We start from the raw sequence: 10222 nt of genomic DNA on the forward strand, positions 1-10222 counted from the left end.
ACTTTTCAATTTCTCTCACTAACTCCAATGTAAATTTGGTGGAACGCCAGAGACAGGTTCAACTGTGTTCAACCTGCTGCCGTTTAAATTTTTTTCACTCCATTCAAATAAAAACTACATTGCTGCGTTCCTCCAAGCCTTCTGCTTCTTACGGTCTTCAAATTATTTTCCTCGCTCTTCCGGTTTTCTCACAGGAGGTCATAGTATCCAAATATGCAATTTCTGCAGGTTACACAGGGAGAGAGCTCGTTAAGCTGCAGCTGTTGACAAACATTGCTGTCACTGATGACATCACTCTTCCACTCCCTGCTGTATATTACACTGAAGCCATTTAAACTATTATTCACTTGATTTCTGATAAATTTCAACTAGATTCAGCTATTTGAGCATGTTCAACTAATCCATTCAACTTAAAATGCATTCTCACTGCTGTTTCGCAGGAACAGCTCTTTCTAGTTATTTTTCCGCTTCCGTCACGTTTTTCGGCGCGCTACTCGTCCCACAGCGTTGGTCCGACTAAAATAAAAAATACATGGCTGCGTGCGCGCCGATGGGCAGAAGTGTGCTATTACTTTTCTCTCTCATTACTCGACCGGAATAGCGGATAAATGGGAAAAAGCGGGCAAATTGTCAATGGGAAAATGAATGGAGAAGGCCTTAACGAGGCAGTTTTGGGCTCGAAGAGCCCAAAACTGCCTCCCCTTGGAGGCCTCTGAACTCAGCCATACAAGGTCACACACACATCATTCAAAGTTTGTGTGTGACAGGAAAGACTCAGCTTTAACTGGTGTAAAGGGCTTGTTAATAGCTTATACGGCTTTGACACAACGGCAGTTTACGTTTTAGGTGTCCAGAGGAGCTCATTTTGTGCCTCCTCCACTCTACCTCTCACTCTAAAAATCTTTAAAAAATTATTTTTCAAACAAATGCCTCTCACGTCCAAAATATCTGCCTGATCTGGATAAATTATACATCAAAACGTAGGTATTTTAGTTGTCTTTCACCCAATGTGACTTTCATTGAGCTGGGCCTCACAGGTTTCTCACAAATCACCTGTGAGCGCAAAGAGGGAACATTCCATCCCATTATAAAACGGCCGAGCCCTGAAATCAGTGTGAAAAATCATTTTAAAACTGCCATAATAAAGGAGCCACGGGGGTTAGAAGAATAAAAATGACACCGCTGGCTTCCCCCGTCCCTTCTGGCGCTCACGGTGAAAGAATTATTCGGATACGACTTCTACTTTTCGAACAGCGAGCGTTTGTATCCAGATTTCTGCCTCAATATGAAAACCCCATGATTTTAAGGGGACAAAGTGAGGTGCAGAATTTTCAGTTGGCAGTTGGCAGGCACAGCTGTTGCCCATAGCAACTAATGCTGACCACACCCAAGAAGGCTGCCCTGTTCTATCACAGCTGATGAGGGCAGAGCCAAGATGGCTGATGAGGGCAGAGCCAAGATGGCGGATGAGGGCAGAGCCAAGATGGCTGATGAGGTCAGAGTAAGCAGGGCAGGAGCAGGGCAGCAGCAGTGCAGGAGCAGGGCAGCAGCAGGGCAGAAGCGGGGCAACAGCAGGGCAGCCAACATGGTTAAACAGATTCATGCCAGCCGCTCGTGAGACAAGTGCGTGCGATAGCACGCATTAACTCATAAGTTTCCATTATTCAGAACAGATTAACAGGTTCATGCCAGCTGCGGAGGAGACAAATGCGTGCGATAGCACGCACTAACTCATGTTTTTCATTAATCTGAACAGATTAATAGGTTCATGCCAGCCCCTGATGAGACAAATGCGTGCGATAGCACGCACTAACTCATAAATTTCCATTATTCAGAACAGATTAACAGGTTCATGCCAGCTGCTGAGGAGACAAATGCGTGCGATAGCACGCACTAACTCATAAATTTCCATTATTCAGAACAGATTAACAGGTTCATGCCAGCTGCTGAGGAGACAAATGCGTGCGATAGCACGCACTAACTCATGTTTTTCATTAATCTGAACAGATTAATAGGTTCATGCCAGCTGCTGAGGAGACAAATGCGTGCGATAGCACGCACTAACTCATGTTTTTCATTAATCTGAACAGATTAACAGGTTCATGCCAGCTGCTGAGGAGACAAATGCGTGCGATAGCACGCACTAACTCATGTTTTTCATTAATGTGAACATATTAATAGGTTCATGCCAGCTGCTGATGAGACAAATGCGCGCGATAGCGCGCACTAACTCATGTTTTTCATTAATCTGAACAGATTAGCAGCTTCATGGCAGCCCCTGACGACACAAATGCGCGCGATAGCGCACACTAACTCATGTTTTTCATTAATCTGAACAGATTAGCAGCTTCATGGCAGCCCCTGACGACACAAATGCGCGCGATAGCGCGCACTAACTCATATGTTCTCCATTATTCTGAACAGATCAACTGGGCCTTATGTGTCTAAAGCAGGCAGATTTCACCAGAACAAGCCTGAATCTCATATTTAAGACTGGATTATGATCATATAATGCTTGACTGGCAACTACCAGCTTCTCTGTGTGTGTGTGTGGACGGGCAGAAGACGGGCAGCAGCTGGGCACCCATCAAAATTTCTTCAGAAATTTTCTAGTTATTATTATTCCGTACGTTTTTTGGCACTCAACTAGTTCTACAGTCTTTGACCGATTTCAACAAATTTGGTATCAAAACGTTCAGCTCCTTCAGGAGATGATGGCTATTATTTTTCATGTTTATAACTTTTATACTTTTTAAACTATTTAACTTTTATTCAAATTTCCCCCTCATTCAAATGAATGGCAATTTCTTTCAACTCTTCAAAAACTTCCTCCTCTTTCCAACCTAACTAGTTGAGCATACGTTCAGCTAGAGACACCATTCAAACTTTAAAATGTTCACAAGACATTCAGCTATTATCTGATTATACAGATTTTTCAAATATTCAGCCAATTTTGAAATATGACAGTTATAAAATCATGAACATTTTTGCTCCTTCATGATTTTTAAGCATTATTAAGCACTATTTTAGAGGGCTGTAACTCAGCCATACGGTATCACAGAGACATCATTCAAAGTTTGTATGTGACAGGAAAGACTCAACTTTAACTGTGGTAAAGGGATTGTCAATAGCTTATACAGCTTTGACACAACGGCAGTTTACGTTTTATGGAGCCAGAGGACTTCGTCTGATGGAGCGCACACTCTAATTCCCACTCTAAAATGATTTAAAAAGAACTTCCTCAAACAAATGCCTCTCACGTCCAAAATGTCTGCCTGATCTAGACAAATTATACATCAAAACGTAGGTATTTTAGTCCTCTTTCACACAAAGTCACTCTCATTGAGCTTGGCCTCACAGATTTCTCACAAATCACCTGTAAGCGCAGAGAGCAGCACTCCAGCTCACATACTTTTCCATTATAAACAGGCCGAGCAATGAAATCAGTGAGAAAGACTCGTTTTAAAACTGCCATAAAAAACAAACCTTACACAAGATCAGAATAAAAATTACACCTCTGGCTTCCCACATCCCTTCTGGCGCTCACGGTGAAAGAATTATTCGGATACGACTTCTACTTTTCGAACAGCGACCGTTTGTTCCAGACTTGTCGTTCATTATTAAACCCCCAGATTTTAAGGGGACAAAGTGAGGTGCAGATTTGGCAGTGGGCACGTGCAGCTGTTGCCCACAGCAACTAATGAGGAGGCCACACTCAACGAGCCCCAAACTGTCCTATTTTAGAGGGCAGTAACTCAGCCATACGGTATCACAGAGACATCATTCAAACTTTAAAATGTTCACAAGACATTCAGCTATTATCTGATTATACAGATTTTTCAAATATTCAGCCAATTCTCAAATATGACAGTTTAAAAAACATGAACATTTTTGCTCCTTCTTCATTTTTATGAATGAGAAGATTAGAGTGGCAGACTGATCATTTTAACTTTTTCTCATATTCAAACTAATTACTCTAACTTTCATGCTGTTTAACTCAGACAAACAAATTATACCTTAAAATGTAGGTACACTTGTCCTCTTTCAGCTGATGTAACTACCAAATAGCTCACATTTACAGAATTTCAGCTATGAGCCTTGAAGCGAGAGAAACCTTTCAATTTCTCTCACTAACTCCAATGTAAATTTGGTGGAACGCCAGAGACAGGTTCAACTGTGTTCAACCTGCTGCCGTTTAAATTTTTTTCACTCCATTGAAATAAAAACTACATTGCTGCGTTCCTCCAAGCCTTCTGCTTCTTACGGTCTTCAAATTATTTTCCTCGCTCTTCCGGTTTTCTCACAGGAGGTCATAGTATCCAAAATGCAATTTCTGCAGGTTATACAGGGAGAGAGCTGCAGCTGTTGACAAACATTGCTGTCACTGATGACATCACTCTTCCACTCCCTGCTGTATAATACACTGAAGCCATTTTAACTATTATTCACTTGATTTCTGATAAATTTCCACTAGATTCAACTATTTGAGCATGTTCAACTGATCCATTCAACTTAAAATGCATTCTCACTGCTGTTTCGCAGGAACAGCTCTTTCTAGTTGTGAGAATGCATTAAGGCATTCTCACTATTGTTTTCCTGTTTATCTTTATTATTATATGTTCCGTACGTTTTTTGCCGTTTAACTACTTCCACACACTTTAAGCAAATTAAATCATTTTTGCACAAAACGTTCAGCTCATTCTGGACATGATGGCTATGACTTTTGGTGTTTCTAACGTTTATAGTTTTTAAAATATTAAGGTTTTTGTGCAAAATTTTCTCCCTTTAAAAGTAATGGTAAATCCTTTCAAATCATTCAAAGAGCTTCCTCCTCTTTCAAATTTAACTACTTCAGCATACGTTAAGATAGAGACACCATTCAAACTTTAAAATGTTCACAAGACATTCAACTATTACTGAATGATTGAGCTTTTTAAAATATTCAGCCAATTTTGAACTATCACAGTTTAAAAATGTACTAAAATCCTTGATGATTTCTGAGTTTACAATGCATTCCAATGACACGGAATGTTCATGTGTAGAGTGGAGGCTCCAACTGGCAGAGTGGAAGAATACAGCAAGATTCTTCAGAAAAAAAGTTTTTAACCTGTCACTGTTTTCAAAATATTTAAGCCACAGAAATAATTTTAGCATTAAAACGTAGGTCATTTTGTCCTCTTTCAGCCAATGTGACTTTCATAGCCTTCAGGACTTTACTTTTTTAATTAGAAGCCTTTGAATCACAGCAGTACCTTCCAACTGCCAGTCCTTTTTGCATGTTTCTTCTCTTTCCTGTATGTTTCTGCCTTCATACAGCTCCACATCCTTTCAATAATGCATTTCAGGCCTTTTGAAGCTTCAGCAAATGAATTTCTACTAAATTTTCACAATTTTTCTATAGTGTTTCTCTTCTTTTTGAATTTATTCACTTTTTGTTTAGCATTTTTCTTCTCTGTCCTGTACATTTCTCAGGTCCTTCAGGTCCTTTCAAAAATACATTTCAGGCCTTTTCAAACTGCAGCAAATGACTTTCTACTAATATTTCACATTTTTAGCAATATTTAACATAACTAACTGCACATTTTTCCACAAAAATTTTAAATCCTTTAAATCTTTCTGTTGTTTTTAACCTTTCAACTTCTTCAACTAAGACTTCTGCAGTTTTTTGGACATTAACTACTGCATATTCTTCACCGATTTCTACAACTTTGGTATCAAAATGTTCAGCTATTTTAGGAGATTACTGCTATATCTCTTGGAATTATCTTATTGAATTAAATTGGAATTAGTTTTTACTTTTGGTGGTTCTAACTTTTATACTTTTAAAATGATTTAAAATAACTAACCGCACATTTTTCCACAAAAATTTTAAATCCTTCAAATCTTTCTGTTGTTTTTAACCTTTCAACTTCTTCAACTAAGACTTCTGCAGTTTTTGCCAACAGGTTTAAATTATTCCACTATTTTATTTTCACCTTCAACCTGCTTCAACCAGGATTTCAGCAACTTGCTTTCAGCTAAACTTTCACTCTTTCTAGTTTTAGAAATGTCACACTTTAGAAATGTCAAGACATTTCACTTATTATCTGCTTGAAACCCTTTTGTTGTTCTTAACCCTTCAGCTTTTCTTTGCTGACAGTTACTCCAGCACCTTTGAATTGTTCCACTATTGTCTTTTTGACCTTCAAATTCCTTCAACCAGGACTAACAAGTACCCAGTACACACAGGACAACAAAAACGGAACGGAAAATACATTCAGAAAAATACACCTACGCCATTACTTCGGCCTAAGCTCCCTTTCCTTTTCTTCCTCCTCATTAATGAGCTTAATGGATAGGGAAATAAATGAGTAGTTGAGGCGATTATGTTTACAGAGTGGAACCCTGTACGTTCTTCCTGACTTTAATAATGTGTATTCTGGACTGAGCACATGTGATGTGCCAGTTGGAAACTCTGACGTTCTTTTGCACATTTTCAGCTGCTGAGTTCAGGTGGCCTGAAGTGATTGAAGCAATAAAGAGACAGCAAGGAGAACAGGTTGATTTTGAATCGCTTGACTGGACTGTAAAGTGTGAGATTCTGCGATCCAACCCTGTCACCTGCATGCGCTTGTTTGATAAGTGTGTTGAGGCACTATTCAGAGATCTGCTGCTCTCAGATGCTCAGCCACTGGGGAAAGTGATTGACTTTTTCTGCAGAGTTGAGTTTCAGCACAGAGGAAGTCCACATATTCATGCAATGCTTTGGGTTGACGGAGCACCTGAACTGGATGTTTGTGATGATCAGACTGTGTGTGATTTTGTAGACAGATATATCTCAGCACAACGGCCTGACCCAGAAACACAACCCGAACTGTTCCAGAAAGTCTATGAAGTTCAGAAGCACAGTAAGAACCACACTAGGGGCTGATTCAAGAGTGTGAACTCTGGTTGTCGGTTTGGTTTTCCAAAGCCACCCTGCAGAATCAGCAGAGCTTTGGTTGTAAAAAAGGATTCAGACCCAGATGTGTTATGAGATGAATACATACAGATGAGAGATCAACATAGTTTAAGTGACAGCAGTTCATTTTTCAACAACCTGAAGTATCAGAAACAAACATTTCAATCAAAGGTAAATTCATTTGTGTTTGCCATACTGTAAGTTTTTAAAAAGTATTATTGAAAGGAGCTGGAGCTGTATGAAGGCAGAAAAGTAGAGAATAGAGAACATGCAAAGAAAGTGTTTTGTTGCCTGAGCTAGCATTAATATTACTGGACTCGTCCAGTTTAAGCTCTCAATTATTCCTTTCTTTCTAATATCAGAGTGCATTCCAATGGTCATATTAGCTTCTTTAAATGTTTATATGTTTCACAGCTGAACTTCTTTACATGGTAGTGTTCAGCACTGTTCTTTTTACATGTTCAAGTCGCTGTTTGTTTTTCTAATCCTCTCAGCTTTTATTCAGCTCCAGGTCCTTCAATAATTGTTTTTCAGCCCTTTTTCAACTAATTTTCTGCTAAGTTGTTTCCATCTTTTCAACTCCTTCTTCTTCTCAACAACTTTAGGTGCCATCATTCTATTATGATTGAAAGAGAATTTAAAACTATCAACTGAATTCTTCTCCTTCTGTTCTTAATCAGGTCTTCAACCAAGACCAGGTCCTTTCAAAAATACCTTTCAAGTGCTTTGAAGCTTCAGCTAATAACTTTGTGCTAAATTTTCAGCTTTTTTAGCATGGTCAGCTATACCCATTCAGCAAATAAGCATTCTCACTGCTGTTTCGCAGGAACAGCTCTTTCTAGTTGTGAGAATGCTTTAAGGCATTCTCACTATTGTTTTCCTGTTTCCCTTTATTGTGAGAATGCATTAAGGCATTCTCACTATTGTTTTCCTGTTTCCCTTTATTATTATTATTATTATTATTATTATTATTCCGTACGTTTTTTGACACGCTACTACTCCTGCAATCTTTCACCGATTTCAACAAATTTGGTATCAAAACGTTCAGCTCCTTCAGGAGATTCCTGCTACTATTTTTTATGTTTATAACTTTTATACTTTTTAAACTATTTAACTTTTATTCAAATTTCCCCCTCATTCAAATGAATGGCAATTTCTTTCAACTCTTCAAAAACTTCCTCCTCTTTCCAATCTAACTAGTTGAGCATACGTTCAGCTAGAGACACCATTCAAACTTTAAAATGTTCACAAGACATTCAGCTATTATATGATTATACAGATTTTTCAAATATTCAGCCAATTTTGAAATATGACAGTTTAAAAAACATGAACATTTTTGCTCCTTCATGATTTTTAAGCATGAAAGCAGGGCAGTTTGGGGCTCAACGAGCCCCAAACTGCCCTATTTTAGAGGGCTGTAACTCAGCCATACGGTATCACAGAGACATCATTCAAAGTTTGTATGTGACAGGAAAGACTCAACTTTAACTATGGTAAAGGGCTTGTCAATAGCTTATACAGCTTTGACACAACGGCAGTTTACGTTTTATGGTGCCAGAGGACTTCGTCTGATGGAGCGCACACTCTAATTCCCACTCTAAAATGATTTAAAAATAACTTCCTCAAACAAATGCCTCTCACGTCCAAAATGTTTGCCTGATCTAGACAAATTATACATCAAAACGTAGGTATTTTAGTCCTCTTTCACACAAAGTCACTCTCATTGAGCTTGGCCTCACAGATTTCTCACAAATCACCTGTAAGCGCAGAGAGCAGCACTCCAGCTCACATACTTTTCCATTATAAACAGGCTGAGCAATGAAATCAGTGAGAAAGACTCGTTTTAAAACTGCCATAAAAAACAAACCTTACACAAGATCAGAATAAAAATTACACCTCTGGCTTCCCACATCCCTTCTGGCGCTCACGGTGAAAGAATTATTCGGATACGACTTCTACTTTTCGAACAGCGACCGTTTGTTCCAGACTTGTCGTTCATTATTAAACCCCCAGATTTTAAGGGGACAAAGTGAGGTGCAGATTTGGCAGTGGGCACGTGCAGCTGTTGCCCACAGCAACTAATGAGGAGGCCACACTCAACGAGCCCCAAACTGTCCTATTTTAGAGGGAAGTAACTCAGCCATACGGTATCACAGAGACATCATTCAAACTTTAAAATGTTCACAAGACATTCAGCTATTATCTGATTATACAGATTTTTCAAATATTCAGCCAATTCTCAAATATGACAGTTTAAAAAACATGAACATTTTTGCTCCTTCTTCATTTTTATGAATGAGAAGATTAGAGTGGCAGACTGATCATTTTAACTTTTTCTCATATTCAAACAAATTACTCTAACTTTCATGCTGTTTAACTCAGACAAACAAATTATACCTTAAAATGTAGGTACACGTGTCCTCTTTCAGCTGATGTAACTACTAAATAGCTCACATTTACAGAATTTCAGCTATGAGCCTTGAAGCGAGAGAAACCTTTCAATTTCTCTCACTAACTCCAATGTAAATTTGGTGGAACGCCAGAGACAGGTTCAACTGTGTTCAACCTGCTGCCGTTTAATTTTTTTTCACTCCATTGAAATAAAAACTACATTGCTGCGTTCCTCCAAGCCTTCTGCTTCTTACGGTCTTCAAATTATTTTCCTCGCTCTTCCGGTTTTCTCACAGGAGGTCATAGTATCCAAAATGCAATTTCTGCAGGTTATACAGGGAGAGAGCTGCAGCTGTTGACAAACATTGCTATCACTGATGACATCACTCTTCCACTCCCTGCTGTATATTACACTGAAGCCATTTTTACTATTATTCACTTGATTTCTGATAAATTTCAAATAGATTCAGCTATTTGAGCATGTTCAACTAATCCCATTCAGCTACTTTCCTGCCTTCTTAAAGCTCCAGCTCCTTTCAAAAAGACATTTCAGGCCTTTTGAAACTGCAGCAAATTACTTTTTACTAATATTTCAACTGCACATTTTTCCTAAAAAAAAATTTAACCTTTCAACTTCTTCAACTAAGACTTCTGCAGTTTTTTCCAAAACGTTTAAATGATTCCACTATTTTATTTTCACCTTCACTGCTTCAACCAGGATTTCAGCAACTTGCTTTGTGCTAAACTTTCACTATTTTTAGTTTTAGAAATGTCACACTTTAGAAATGTCAAGACTTTTCCCTTATTACCTGCTTGAAATCCTTTTGTTGTTTTTAACCCTTCAGCTTTTCTTTGCTGACAGTTACTCCAGCCAACATGGCGGCCCTATTG

The sequence above is a fragment of the Leuresthes tenuis genome, unplaced genomic scaffold (assembly GCF_036924035.1).
Source record: "Leuresthes tenuis unplaced genomic scaffold, fLeuTen1.0.hap1 SCAF_18, whole genome shotgun sequence".
NCBI lineage: Eukaryota > Metazoa > Chordata > Actinopteri > Atheriniformes > Atherinopsidae > Leuresthes > Leuresthes tenuis.